Source organism: Typopeltis vanoorti, chromosome 14 (assembly GCF_054136105.1).
Source record: "Typopeltis vanoorti isolate ZY-2024b chromosome 14, IOZ_Tvanoo_1.0, whole genome shotgun sequence".
NCBI classification, from domain to species: domain Eukaryota; kingdom Metazoa; phylum Arthropoda; class Arachnida; order Uropygi; family Thelyphonidae; genus Typopeltis; species Typopeltis vanoorti.
The window spans coordinates 95857825-95872537 of NC_143562.1; the positions used below are offsets into that span (position 1 = coordinate 95857825).

General features: G+C 37.7%; 1 protein-coding gene across 1 annotated transcript in view; it reads left to right on the forward strand.

Moving 5' to 3' along the window:
* The window catches only part of Tnks (tankyrase), a 443661-nt gene that overhangs the window by 335742 nt on the left and 93206 nt on the right, over positions 1–14713 (forward strand). The gene's annotated exons all lie outside the window — the stretch shown is intronic.

Consider the following 14713-nt stretch of genomic DNA (forward strand, 5'->3'; position numbering starts at 1 on the left):
GAATATATAGAAACCAGAGAAATGTTTGTTCTTTTTAAGTAGTACATTATCAAGATAACTTTGTGAAGATAAGTAATTTCTTGTGCTCTCTCCTATAATCACCTTTGAAAGTTTTAAATTTTTAATGCATAAAAATTGTTTATCTACTGGTACAAAATGGTGAATTATATTAAACTTCTTTTTAATAAGGTTCATTGCTGAGTTAAATTATTTTAAGGTTGTTTCTTCCTTAATCATTAAATTTGTTTATTTAAACAGAATGAGTTCGACTTGTAAAATGGATTTAAAACTTTCAAATGGCATTGCAAAAATAAATGTCATATCATTAATACCATTTGAGACATATTACTTGATAAAATATTTTGGGGTAGTGTACTTAACCACAAAAGATTGCTCAAGTTAACAGTTATTTTTAATTGCAAGGCATAAAAAATGTATTCTTATTCAGTGAAATTAATTCTTATTGGCATTAATTTCTCTTTTCTTTGGAAAAAAATAAATAAAATAGAAATAAATAATAACAAAGAAAAGAGCCTAAACATGTAAAAATGATTTGTCTGATGATATGTCAAACCATTTGTGAGAATGATTCAGATACATTTAGCAATGCCCAAATTTTTTATAGTTTGGCACTCCCTTAATATCTGTGTATATATACAGTTCCAAACATCACTGTGAGCATGGTGATAAGGTGAAAATTTTCATAAAGATTTCAATTTTCATGAAACATAGCAAATGCTTAATGAAAAATACAGGGTTTCAGTAAGTAATTTGGTAGGTATTCACTGAAAGTGTGTCACATTCACTCAGGTGTTTTCAGAGAACTTGTCTTCTTTCACCTTTCACATCAAATTGGTTAAGAACAGTTGTTTGGAAGATAAATTTGTCCCTGGCATGATATAGTGCAATAGCAGTCCCTGTTAACATAATCCTTCTTCATTTGAATTGGATTATGATGATTTCTCAGGGCGAATATACATGAAATACCTACATTCCAGATTTGTTCATAATTAATTGAATGATACAGTTTATAGAATTGTCTGTAGAAGGGGGGAAAAAATAATAATAATAAAAAACACTTTTTTTTGGGTGTCTGCTATTTTCAAAGTGCTTTAGTTTTTATTAATATTCATCTTAGAACTCGAGCACATTGAATTTTGGTCCTAATGATTCTCATGATATTTGTCAATGATGTACTTCAATATTTCGCATAAGAGTCAATGCTGTGACTGTTGATGGATTTTTGTATTGCTTTAAAAAAAAATTCAAGTAATTGAATAGAACAGCAGTTAAATAACAATTTTAAGGCTATATAGGTTGAATATCATGTTGATTATTTACATTCTGTACTGAAAATTTCCATTCTATGAGGAGAATGATTGCTATTGTATTCTTCAGTATCTTGTTATTGCAAAAGATACTGTTTTACAGTCTTTTGTGGCAAATACAGTAACAGTTACTGAAGAATGTTCATCATCTCATTGTTTTTATGATGATCCCACACATGAGAGGTTACAGAACCTATAACATAACAGTGACATGTCTGAGTAAGTATTCATTGAGAAAGAAGTAATCTATTAATATGTTTCTTAGAGTTGAAGCCTGTACTTCATGGAAAAACAGCACTGGAGAGATTATTCCAAAGGATAGAGTTGGATGGAATAAAAGATGATGGTGAGAAGTTTGTTCAGCTTGTTTGAAGTTGGACAGTATGTTGGTGTTGACCAGTGGCTGCTCGAGTTCTTATATGGTTAGAAGAAAGTGGAAGAATGGTAGTGACCAATTTGGAGAAGGAGTAGCATTGCCATGAAAGTACTTATAGAAAAGGCAAAATACTGAAACAGAGTGATTCTCGTAGGAAGGCTTATACGTTGGTTATACATGATTATTAATTAACTTAAGGAATTCACAACGTACACTAGAATATAAATTAAATTAAACTTTAATATATATTTCCAATATTTCAGCAACGTCACGTTGCCATCTTCAAAGGAACTTAAAATAAAGACGCGTGCATGCAGGCACTACATACAGTAAATGAGGACGAAGCTATTATTTCTCCTGAAAGTCCTGATGGTGCCCCCTAGTGAGCTATGTAGGTATTCTTAGCCATTGGGCTGAAGGTCTCCTGATGTATGTCTCCCAAATTTGGGGCAGTCTCATGCAAACAAATTTGTTGAAGTTTGGCATGTTTCTTAGGGCTGAGGCTGATTACATGAAAAGTCTTTCAAATTTGAACTTGCTACAGTGTATTATTGTGGCTTTCTTTCACCGTATTCTGTGGCGTGTATCCAGAGCATGGTCTGCAAGACCAGAGTGGCTATACTGGTGAAAATGGATGTAGTCCTTGTGTTCTGAAATTCTGATATTCGCTCTCCTGCCTATTTGGCCAAAGTAGGACAGCTTACAGCTGCAAGGGATCTGGTATACACCATGTAGGTCTAGGGGAAGTGGTTGGTCTTTGTTGGAGCAGATAAGGGATGCCAATTTTCTATATTGTCTTTAACAAGAGGTCAAGTCATGTTATTTTAAGATTTTGGTAATTTTTTTTGAGGTGGCTCAAATGTAGGGAATGGTGATGGATTTAGAGTAATCCTTCTTGTGGGGGTGGGGGGGTTGTGGTTTACTGGTTTCAATATTTTTTGGATTTTTTTTTGGAGGGGGGGGAGTAGGCTAGCCATTGGCTGAGAAAGTGTTGAGGGGGGGGTGATTTAGTTCAGTGGTTAGGGCATTGTAAGACACTACAATAACTCCATAATGTATTGTTGGGGGGGGGGGGGGCGTTGTTGGTGAATGTATCTGCCTGTATGGGTGGTATTAAATCTTGAATAGAAGGAATTTTAGTATCTGAACAATAATACCTATTGTTCAGATTTAACAAGTATCAAAATCCTGCTAAAATACTTGTCTGTTAATAAGGGAAATTGAGTGTAAATGAAATAACGTTAACGTCTTTTTCTGTAAATTTTGAATATCGTATTATCGAGGGTTTTGTATGAGAAAAATAGAAATTGTATATGTGATGAATTGTGCATAAGTATACCAAGGTCGAGCTAAAGTTCCATGCAAAATAAGAGAATTAATTCGTGACCTGAGGCTAACACGAACGCAAAGGTCAACGTTGCGAAGGGGTTTCCCTGTGGAAATGCAACAACAAGCGACAGTATCAGGTGCAGAGTATCGAGTGAATGATGACGTAAGAGCGGAAAGGTCATCAGAGCCAGATATATAGAAGTTTACGATGCCGAAAAGGGGCTTTTTTCTGTTGGTTCCAGAGAGTCAAAGTTCCACTACGGTCGGGAGTGGAGTGTCCGAGTGCAGTTATGTGGTGGAGTAGAATTCTGACGTGAGATTTAGGACTCTGGACGGCAATGAAGTCAACATAACCCGAGGAGATTATGCAGAAATACGAGGTCGGACAGTGGCAGCTGAGCTTCGCAAGGATTGTAGGCAATGAATCGTGACTGTATTCCCAGTCCTATATACAAGAAGCAAAGGCCAGAGGAACATAGCAGCAAAAGAAACTCGTTTAGGAAGAAACTGATGTGAAATTACGAGCCACAGGAATTCAAAAGATGGTCGCAAGTAAAAGCCAGAGAGATCCCGACTTCACTATCAAGTAAGAACTTTCCATTTTTTTTCTAGTAGGAAGAAAATTAGTAAATTTTGTGACGTTAAATGAAAATTAACTGGAATTGTACTTTATGTAGTAATGCAGGACTATAGGGGCTATACCATTAGATGAGATCAATTACTCTGTGCTAGAGAACATAGCTAAGTTATAGAGTGTAATTCTAAAATCTGATGTTAATAGATAATTCCTGAAACCTGAGTTTTATGTGATGATAACACTGGCCAACAAAAAAAAATTTTTTTTCTGCTGATTATGATCTGACACTTGTTTTTTACTAATTTGGGTGCGCTGATTTCAAATATCAAACCAATTTTTCTCTATCACGTCAGGTTTTTCCTCTATGGCATTTTCTTTTTGCTAATTTGTAAGTTTTTGATAGTTTTTAGGAGGCAGTACTATTTAGAGGATCAAAAAAATCGATTTTTTAATATTATTTTCTAAAAGTATGTACTTTTAAAAATCTGTTCCTAAATTTTTATCAAGACATTCAAAAAATTCCTGAAGATATAGCCTATTATTCAAAGCGGCGCGCAGATCAGAATCGGAGCGCTCACCGCTCTCGCTTGTTAGTAAACAAATAAATGCGTAAGAACTTGCAACGGCACGTACTGGTGCTTTGAATGCGAGAGAGGCCGATAACCGACCTAATACATTTAGGTGATGAAAAGTAGGCAATGGCAACTGCCTAAAACAAATGAATGCTATATGCGTCATAGCGGACAAAGAATGATCGAAATCAGTTAATCGATTGTGAAAGTATGATGAGCACTTATAACGTTTCAATAAAGTCTCTGGGTTTTTTTTTGTCTTGTTAATTGCATGTTAGTCGGCAGTGAAGAAAATACATCATTTCTGCTACTCGAAATTGTGTCAATAGTGTAGATTCCTTCTGCTACATTTGTGGCAGCTTTACTGTTCCCAGTCAAAGGACAAATATCACTGATTTCGTTAACAAAGTGTACTTTGCATGCTTTGACTTAAAAATTGCAGATCAGGACAAGTCATGGGCTCCAAATAAAGTGTGTAAGTCATGTGTAGAAAATTTACGACAGTGGAGCAAGGGAAAACGCATTCGAATGATTTGGCATGAACCGAAAAATCACATAGACAATTGCTATATTTGTTTAGTTCAGACTTCTGGTTATAATAAGAAGAATAAGAAAAAAATTGTGTATCCAAATCTCGACTCAGCAATTCGGCCAGTTGCTCATTCCAATGAAATAGCAGTGCCAATTTATAAAGGACTTCCTTTACTTGAGAACAAGCATGATCGGGATATGCCAGATGTTCTTGAGGAGCAAGACCCGGATGTTGATTTAGACGGTGAAAATTTAATTTCTAGTTCTGGACCGTAACGTTTTACTCAAGCGGAATTGAATGACTTAGTAAGAGATTTGGGCATATCAAAGGAATCATTGGAATTGTTAGCTTGTAGCAGGGAAAGTAATCTTGTACAATGTTTCAGGTTTACTAACTGAAATGAGTGTTGTACAATATCATCCAAATGTGAGTGGCATTTATTTATCGACAGTTCAAGCAGAAGTCTCAAGTGTGTCTTACTACACAATGGGAATGTATATGGCTCAATTCCTATTGGCTATTCAGTCCACTTAAAGGAAACATATGAGGACATTAAAAAGGTTCTGAAGTTATTAAAATATACAGACCATAACTGGATCATCTGTGTGGATCGTAAAATGGTGAACTTTTTACTTGGCTTTCAAAGAGGATATACAAAGTTTCCGTGTTTTCTATGCTTCTGGGATAGTCGAGCTAGAAACCAACACTGGAGTCAGAAACATTGGCCTCTTAGAATATCCTTAAATTTTGGAGAACAGAATGTTATAAATCAACCTTTAATCGACAGAGAAAAAATCGTTTTTCCACCTCTACACATCAAACTAGATCTTATGAAGTAGTATGTTAAAGCTTTAGATTTACAAGGTGACTGTTTCCAATACATATGTGAAAAATTTCCATGACTTAGTTATAAAAAAATTAAATCCGGTGTATTTGGTGGACCACAAATTAGAACTTTAATGAGAGACCCAAATTTCATCAACTCTATGAACGAAATTGAGAAAGAGGCCTGGACTTCATTTACGATGGTTGCAAATAATTTTCTTGGAAACAAAAAAGCATGCAATTACAAAGATCTAGTGGAAACAAAGCTTGAAAATTTCCAGCGCCTAGGTTTCAACATGAGCATAAAGCTTCATTTCCTATATAGTCATCTTGATAGATTTCCCGAGAATTTAGGTGCTGTAAACGATGAACAAGGCGAAAGATTTCATCAAGACTTAAAAACTATGGAAGATCGGTACCAAGGAAGATGGGATTCTCACATGATGGCCGACTACTGTTGGAGTATTCAAAAGGATTGCCAAAACAGAACACACAGCAGAAATTGCTACAAACAAAAATTTATTCCCTGAAACTCATGTGTAAGTAAAATTGTTATTTTTTTATAAATATTCTTGTAATTTTTAATAAATATTGTTAAGTAGTTATGTATCTAATTATCGGCCTCTCTCGCATTCAAAGCGCCAGTATGTGCCGTTGCAGGTTCTTATGCATTTATTTGTTTACTAACAAGCGAGAGCGGCGAGCGCTCCGATTCTGATCTGCGCACCGCTTTGAATAATAGGCTATATCTTCGGGAATTTTTCGAATTTCTTGATAAAAAGTTAGGAACAGATTTTTAAAAGTACATACTTTCAAAAAATAATATTAAAAAATCGATTTTTTTGATCTTTTAAATAGTACTGCCTCCTTAAAAATATCAAAAACTTACAAATTAGCAAAAAGAAAATGCCATAGAGGAAAAACTTGACGTGATAGAGAAAAATGGGTTTGATATTTGAAATCAGCACACCCAAATTAGTAAAAAACAAGTCTCATAAAAGTCGGCAAAAATTGTGTTGGACTGTGTAATCTAACATAAGCTAAGTTTTTAAGGGGTAAGTTTCTAGGCACATGGTCCCTGAAAAGTTAAAGATTAGTTAAGGGATAGGAGTGTATATATTATATCGAGTTCTTAATAGACCCTATATGCTAGACTCAGTTGAATTTATTGAATGACAATTGTATATATCTTTTTCTTAGTAATGAGTAAATTATTTTCTTGTCAAAAAAATAACTTGCCTGATCACTAAAATCAATGCACTACTCATAAACTGAACCTATCCATATGTATTTTGATATAGTCACGACTGCAAAGTGAGAAACATATCAGATTATAGTATAGGAATACGATAGAGAATTAAGGATTGTGTGTCATACTGAGTGTTTTAATCTTGGATAAAAAAAAGTTCTGTTATCCTGTAAAGTTTGGTGGCACAGCTTAAACAAATAAATTTCCAAAATTTCTAATCAGATTTAGCACTAATAATCTAACAAAGAATTTGGCTCTAGCCCGAGGCACTGTCTTTGTTATCAGAGTTTCGCACACTCGAGCAATGTATTAGTAGCAGCCATAAGTTTGAAGTACTACCAAGGATAAAGATTAGACAAGGGGCAAAACATAACATATAAGTAAATAAAAAAATTAGCAGATTTTTCAAAGATGAAGCCGAAGAACAAATTATAAGATTTAATTGATACATAATTTAAAATAACCAACGAATTATTACAGTGGGTTTTCTACAAAATGAGAAACCCAAGGTTCCATCAGGCTGGCGGGTGACTAGTGTGTCTAGGAAAGGGAGGCTGTTGTTTTCCTCTTTCTCCAGGGTGAACTTGATTCTGGGGTGTTGGTTTTTTAGGTGTGTTAAGGAGAAGAGTGTATCAGAGCCATGTGGCCAAATAGCAAACACATCATCAACGTAGCGAAGCCATATGATTGGTTTTTGTGGAGCAGAGTTTAAGGCTTTCTCTTCAAAAGTCTTCATAAAGAAGTTGCCCAAGGGTGGGGAGAGTGGTGAACCCACGGCTGTCCCCTCTATTTGTTTGTAGAATTTTCTCAGCCAAACGAAATAGCCTGAGTTCATTGTGAACTGAAATAGGGCTGAGATATCAGGAGGAAATTTAGCTTGGATTAGCTCTAAGGTTTCCTTGAGTGGGACATTTGTGAATAAAGAGGAGACGTCAAAACTGACCATTATGTCAGTATGTTGGAGTGTAAGGTTTTATATGCTGGCTTTGAAGTGGGCTGAGTTTTTTTATGTGTGATGGTGTGTTGCCAGTATAGTGTGTGAGCGCTTTGGCCAAATGTTTAGCTGATTTGTATGTGGGGGAATCAATGCCATCCACTATGGGATGTAATGCCACATTTTCTTTATGTATTTTTGGGAGTCCATATATATATATGGGGGGGGGGGGTTATAGAGTTAAACAGTTTTAATTTGTTATTAACTTCTACAGGCCAAGAAGTGACCTTCTTAAGGATCCTATGGAGTTTTCTGATTTGTGAGTTGGGATTGTATTCAGTAGGGAGGTAAGTAGCCCGATCTAATAATAGAGCATTAAGCTTACCTGTGTAGTCTGTTTGGTTGAGTACTATGGTGGCGTTTCCCTTATCTGCTTTGGTGATTACTATTTCTTTGTTTTTCTTCATTTCCTGCAGAGCTTTATATTCACTATTGGATATGTTGGTTTTTGGTGGTCTTGCTTTGGTGAGAACACAAGCGACATCCAGTCTAATATTGTTGGCGATATGGTTTGGAAGGTGACGGATCCCGCGTTCAATCTGGATCATTATATCCTCGGCCAGTTTTTTTCTGGGAGCAATGGCGAAGTTGTGGCCATGTGTAAGAGCGATGATTGGTGCAGGCTTCAAAGTAACTGAAGAAAGGTTGACTACAGTGTTGGTTGAAAGTTTATTTTTCACTTGGTTAGACTATAATAAATTTAGTTGAATCCTTTATCCAAGTGTGACAAGTGTGAGCAAACAAAGTTTGTGCCTGAAGGTATCTTCAGGACTGGGGTAAGGTGGTACAACAACGGGCAACTCGTTGCAAAGGTGGAGCAAGCTAACATCACTCCTATCTCAGTATCTCCCATAATACAAAACACATCTCCTTGTGGATATGTATAATGTTATGCATTAAGGGAAGGGCCTTTACCCAGACTAGTTTCGACTTTTATTGGGGTCTCTTCAGTGGGAGCCAGGCCAAAGTGGAGCTGGCTCCATCTTTGCAACGAGTCGTCCAGTGTTGTACCACCTTATCCCAGTCCTGAAGATACTTTCAGGTGCAAACTTTGTTTGCTCACACTTGGATAAAGGATTAAACTAAATTTATTATAGTCTAACCAAGTGAAAAATAAACTTTCAACATCTTTCTCTAAATCCAGAGTAATTTAATAAAAAGGTGGCACACCATTTGGCAACTCCTATAGGTAGAGATGACCTTGCTTCTGCCTGGTATCTCCACTTGGGCCTGGCTCCCACTGAAGAGACCTCAATAAAGGTCGAAACTAGTCTGGGTTGTGGCCCTTGCCTTAATGCATAACATTATGCATATCCGCAAGGAGATGAGTTTTGCATTATGGGAGATACTGAGATAGGAATGGTGTTAGCTTGGTCCACCTTGGCTACGAGTTGCCCGGTGTTGTACTACCTTACCCGAGTCCTGAAGATATTTTCAGGTGCAAACTTTGTTTGCTCACACTTGGATAAAGAATTAAACTAAATTTATTATAGTCTAACCAAGTGAAAAATAAACTTTCAACATCTTTCTCTAAATCCAGAGTAATTTAATAAAAAGGTGGCACACCATTTGGCAACTCCTATAGGTAGAGATGACCTTGCTTCTGCCTGGTATCTCCACTTGGGCCTGGCTCCCACTGAAGAGACCTCAATAAAGGTCGAAACTAGTCTGGGTTGTGGCCCTTGCCTTAATGCATAACATTATGCATATCCGCAAGGAGATGAGTTTTGCATTATGGGAGATACTGAGATAGGAATGGTGTTAGCTTGGTCCACCTTGGCTACGAGTTGCCCGGTGTTGTACTACCTTACCCGAGTCCTGAAGATATTTTCAGGTGCAAACTTTGTTTGCTCACACTTGGATAAAGAATTAAACTAAATTTATTATAGTCTAACCAAGTGAAAAATAAACTTTCCACATCTTTCTCTAAATCCAGAGTAATTTAATAAAAAGGTGGCACACCTTTTGGCAACTCCTATAGGTAAAGATGACCTCGCCATTGCTTCTGCCTGGTATCTCCACTTCTGGGTAGTGGCCCTTCCGTTAATGCATAACATTATACATATCTGCAAGGAGATGTGTTTTGCATTATGGGAGATACGGGTGATGTTAGTTTGCTCCACCTTTGCAACGAGTTGCGCGGTGTTGTACCACCTTACCCCAATCCTGAAGATACTTTCAGGCAAAAACTTTGTTTGCTCACACTTGGATAAAGGATTAAACTAAATTTATTATAGTGTCGGTTGAAGGTTTTGGTTCGGAGGTCGAGTTCTTTTTTTAATTTCTCAAAATTCTTGATATGTCGACCCCGTATTTTCTTGTATTGTTTATCTGCCGCAGTGCATGAGACATGATATAAAATTGACCAAAGCTCGTGATTTAACGTGTTGGAAAGCTCTTCTTCAAGCACTCCCGAATAGCTTTGTTTGCATCAGCTAGGAGAACGCGAGTAGCGGCAATTTGTTCCCGTAGCAGAGCGTAGCTGGTGTGGTTCTAAATTCGTAGAGCTTTTGTGAAAAGAAACGGTGCTAAAATTTCACACAATTTTGAATTACCTGATTATCTTGGCAGCGTTTTAGGAAGTTTAGACAATTCAGTTGTCTTGATAATTTCAGCTTCATTTTACTGTATCGGCAGGCCTTGCGTGCGACGGAATCTCCATGGATGATAGTAATTCTCGTAGGAAGGCTTATACATTGGTTATACATGATTATTAATTAACTTAAGGAATTCACAACGTACACTAGAATATAAATTAAATTAAAATTTAATATATATTTCCAATATTTCAGCAACGTCATGTTGCCATCTTCAAAGGAACTTTAAATAAAGACATGTGCACACAGGCACTACATACAGTAAATGAGGACGAAGCGAGGAAGCTATTGTTTCTTCTAAAAGTCCTGATCGTGCCCCCTAACGGGCTATTTTAGGTATTCTTGGCCGTTGGCTGAAGGTCCTCTGATGTAAGTCTCATGCAACCAAATTTGTTGAAGTTTGGCATGTTTCTTAGGGCTGAGGCTATGAAAAGTCTTTCAAATTTGAACTTACTACGGTGTATTATTGTGGCTTTTTTCCACCGTATTCTGTGGCGTGTATCCAGAGCATGGTCTGCAAGACCAGAGTGGCTATACTGGTGAAAACTGATGTAGTTCTTGTGTTTTGAAATTCTGATATTTGCTGTCCTGCCTGTTTGGCCAAAGTTGGACAGCTTACCGCTGCAAAGGATCTGGTATACACCATGTAGGTCTAGGGGAAGTGGTTGTTCTTTGTTGGAGCAGATAAGGGATGCCAATTTTCTATATGGTCTGTAACAAGAGGTCAAGTCATGTTTTTTTAAGATTTTGGTAATTTTTTCTGAGGTGCCTCGGGTGTAGGGAATGGTGATGAATTTAGAGTAATCCTTGTTGTGAAGGGGATGGAGTGTTGTGGTTTACTGATTTATTTCAATATTTTTTGGAATTTGTTTGGGGGAGGGCATTGGTTTAGAAAGTGTTGAGGATGCGATTTAGTTCAGTGGTTAGGGCATTGCCATTTGAATAGATTAGTTTAGTCCTGTTGTTATAGTGTCTTAATAACTCCATATTGTTGTGGGGGGGGTAATTGTTGCTGAATGTATCTGCCTGTAGGGGTGGGTTTTCTATAAACTGAGAAAACCAAGGTTCCATCAGGCAGGTGGGTGACTAGTGTGTCAAGGAAAGGGAGGCTGTTGTTTTCCTCTTTTTCCAGGGTGAACTTGATTCTGGGGTGTTGGTTTTTTAAGTGTGTTAAGAAGGAGAAGAGTGTATCAGAGCCATGTGGCCAAATAGCAAACACATCATCAACGTAGCAAAGCCATATGGTTGGTTTTTGTGGGGCAGAGTTTAAGGCTTTCTCTTCAAAAGTCTATTAAAGAAGTTGGCCAAGGGTGGGGAGAGTGGTGAACCCACGGATGTCCCTTCTATTTGTTTGTAGAATTTTCCCAGCCAAACGAAATAGCCTGAGTTCATTGTGAACTGAAATAGGGCTGAGATATCGGGAGGAAATTTAGCTTGGATTAGCTCTATGTCTGCGTGGGACATTTATGAATAAAGAGGAGATGTCAAAACTGACCATTATGTCAGTATGTTGGAGTGTAAGGTTTTTCTATGCTGACTTTGAAGTTGGCTGAGTTTTTTATGTGTGATGGTGTGTTGCCAGTATAGTGTGTGAGCGCTTTGGCCAAATGTTTAGCTAATTTGTATGTGGGGGAATTAATGCCATCTACTATGGGACGTAATGGCACATTTTCTTTATGTATTTTTGTACATTCACCAACAATCCCCCCCCCCCCCCCCCTCACAACAATATGGAGTTATTAAGACACTATACAACAGGGCTAAACTAATCTGTTCAAATGACAATGCCCTAACCACTGAACTAAATCACAGCCTCAACACTTTCTCAGCCAATGACTACCTCCCCAGTAAAAAAAAAAAAAGAAATCCAAAAAATATTGAAACCAGTAAACCACAACACCCCCCCCCCCCCTTCACAACTCGGATTAATCTAAATCCATCACCATTATCTACATCCGAGGCACCTCGGAAAAAATTACCAAAATCTTAAAATAACATGACTTGACCTCTTGTTACAGACCATATAGAAAATTGGCATCCCTTATCTGCTCCAACAAAGACCAACCAATTCCCCTAGACCTACCTGATGTATACCAGATCCCTTGCAGCTGTAAGCTGTCCTACTTTGGCCAAATAGGCAGGACAGCGAATATCAGAATTTCAGAACACAAGGACTACATTCGTTTTCACCAGTATAGCCACTCTGGTTTTGCAGACCATGCTCTGGATACACGCCACAGAATATGGTGGAAGAAAGCCATACTATGCTGTAGCAAGTTCAAATTTGAAAGACTTTTCATGTAATCAGCCTCAGCCCTCAACAAATTTGGTTGCATGAGACTGTCCCAAATTTGGGTGACGTACAACAGGAGACCTTCAGCCAAGAATACCTACATAGTCCTCTATAGGGCACCATCAGGACTTTTAGGAGAAATAATAGCTTCCTAGCTTCATCCTCATTTACTGTATGTAGTGCCTGCGTGCACGTGTCTTTATTTTAAGTTCCTTTGAAGATGGCAATATGACGTTGCCGAAGTATTGGAAATATATATTAAAGCTTAATTTAATTTATATTCTAGTGTATGTTGTGAATTCCTTAATTAATAATTCATGAAACAGGGTGCCTATTGGAATGTGACTGAAGGGAGTCTGTGAGGAAAGGGTAACCTAATAACAGATTATCCTCTTCTGTATGTCGTCGAGAATTCTTTGGGAGGTTTTGGGAGCATCACCCCAATTATGAAAACAGTATTCCAATATTGGTCAGATCTGAGACTTATAGAGTATTATAAGTTGAGTAGAAGAGAATGTTTTATTATTATTATTATTACTGGCAACTCCAAGGAGTCCTTAGACTCATCAAGGGAGGCCCTAAACATCATGTCAAGAACTATTCAGCATTTGCACAGTATCTATACTTTGCTTTGAACTCATTCACGGCCATGGCAACCACAACAGACTTTGGCAGCTTATTCCACTCATTCATCACTCTTCAAGTAAAAAACCTAGTTCTAACATCCTTGCTAACTACACTGTTGCTCAGTTTCCATGGATCGACCCTAGTTCTCCCACCACCAGACCTGTTCTGAAAAATTTCCTCTGAATTAATTTTGTAAAAAACTCTCAGTAATTTGAATGTCTCAATCATATCACCCCTTTTCTGCTTATCAACCAATTTCTGTAACCCATAGATCTTCAACCTGTTCTCGTAAGGTTCATTCCATAGAGCAGCTACCATCTTGGTCACTCACTTATGGATCTTCTCTACCACCTCCCCATCAAGAAAAAACCCTGGCTCCCAGATCTGGGCACAGTAGTCAATATGGGGTCTTTTCAAGGCTCGATAAAGAGGAACAATAACCTACTTGTCTCTTCTCTTCAAAGTATTCTTCAGTAACTAAGTGATCTGATGAGTTGATTTAGCCACTTTTGCTATGTGTCCCCTAAACTTCAACTCCATGTCCACCAACACTCCCAAATCTCTGGCTTCGTCAATTTCCTGGAGTACAGTTCCACCGATGTGGTATACTGCTGCTAATCTTTTCACCCGAAAATGCATAACCTTAAACTTTGCCACATTAAACTGACATCTATTCTCCTTAGCCCAGTCTGCCAATCTATCCAAATCCTGCATAATTTTGACATCATGTGTATCCACTATTGCTCTACCCAACTTTGCATCATCTGCAAATAAATGAACAGTTCCTCTCAGATCCATTCCTATATCATTAATGAACAAATTAAATAGCAGTGGTCCAAGAACAGTACCCTGCAGCATACCACTAGTCACAGGCCTTCTTTTGGACTCTACTCTGAATAAACTACTCTCTGATATCTCCATCAACCACCCTCCTATCCATCTCACCAACCCTATATCCATTCCCATGTGCTGCAGCTTACTGATTAGAATTCCATGTTGTATCCTGTCAAGGCCTTAGCAAAGTCCAGCAGTATCACTGTGAACCTATTACCCTTATCCAATTCACTCGTCACTGTATTATAAAACGTGAGCAAGTTTCTGAGGCATGATCTACCCTTCACAAAACCATACTGCTCCTCCATACAGTATCTCATTTCCATCTATCCATTCCTGTATTTTGCTCTTGACTAATTTCTCCAAGACCTTGATAACAACTCCTGATATGCTGATAATTCATATGGTTGGTAATTTGCAGCAGCAGTCTTGGAGCCTCCTTTATGCAATGGAACTATTTCTCTCCCCCCCCCCTCTTTCTCTCCCCCCCCCCCCCGGGACTAACCCAGAACTGAGACTTAAATTAAACAATATGGTCAAGGGCACTGACAATTTCTTTGCCAGTTCACGTAAGACTCAA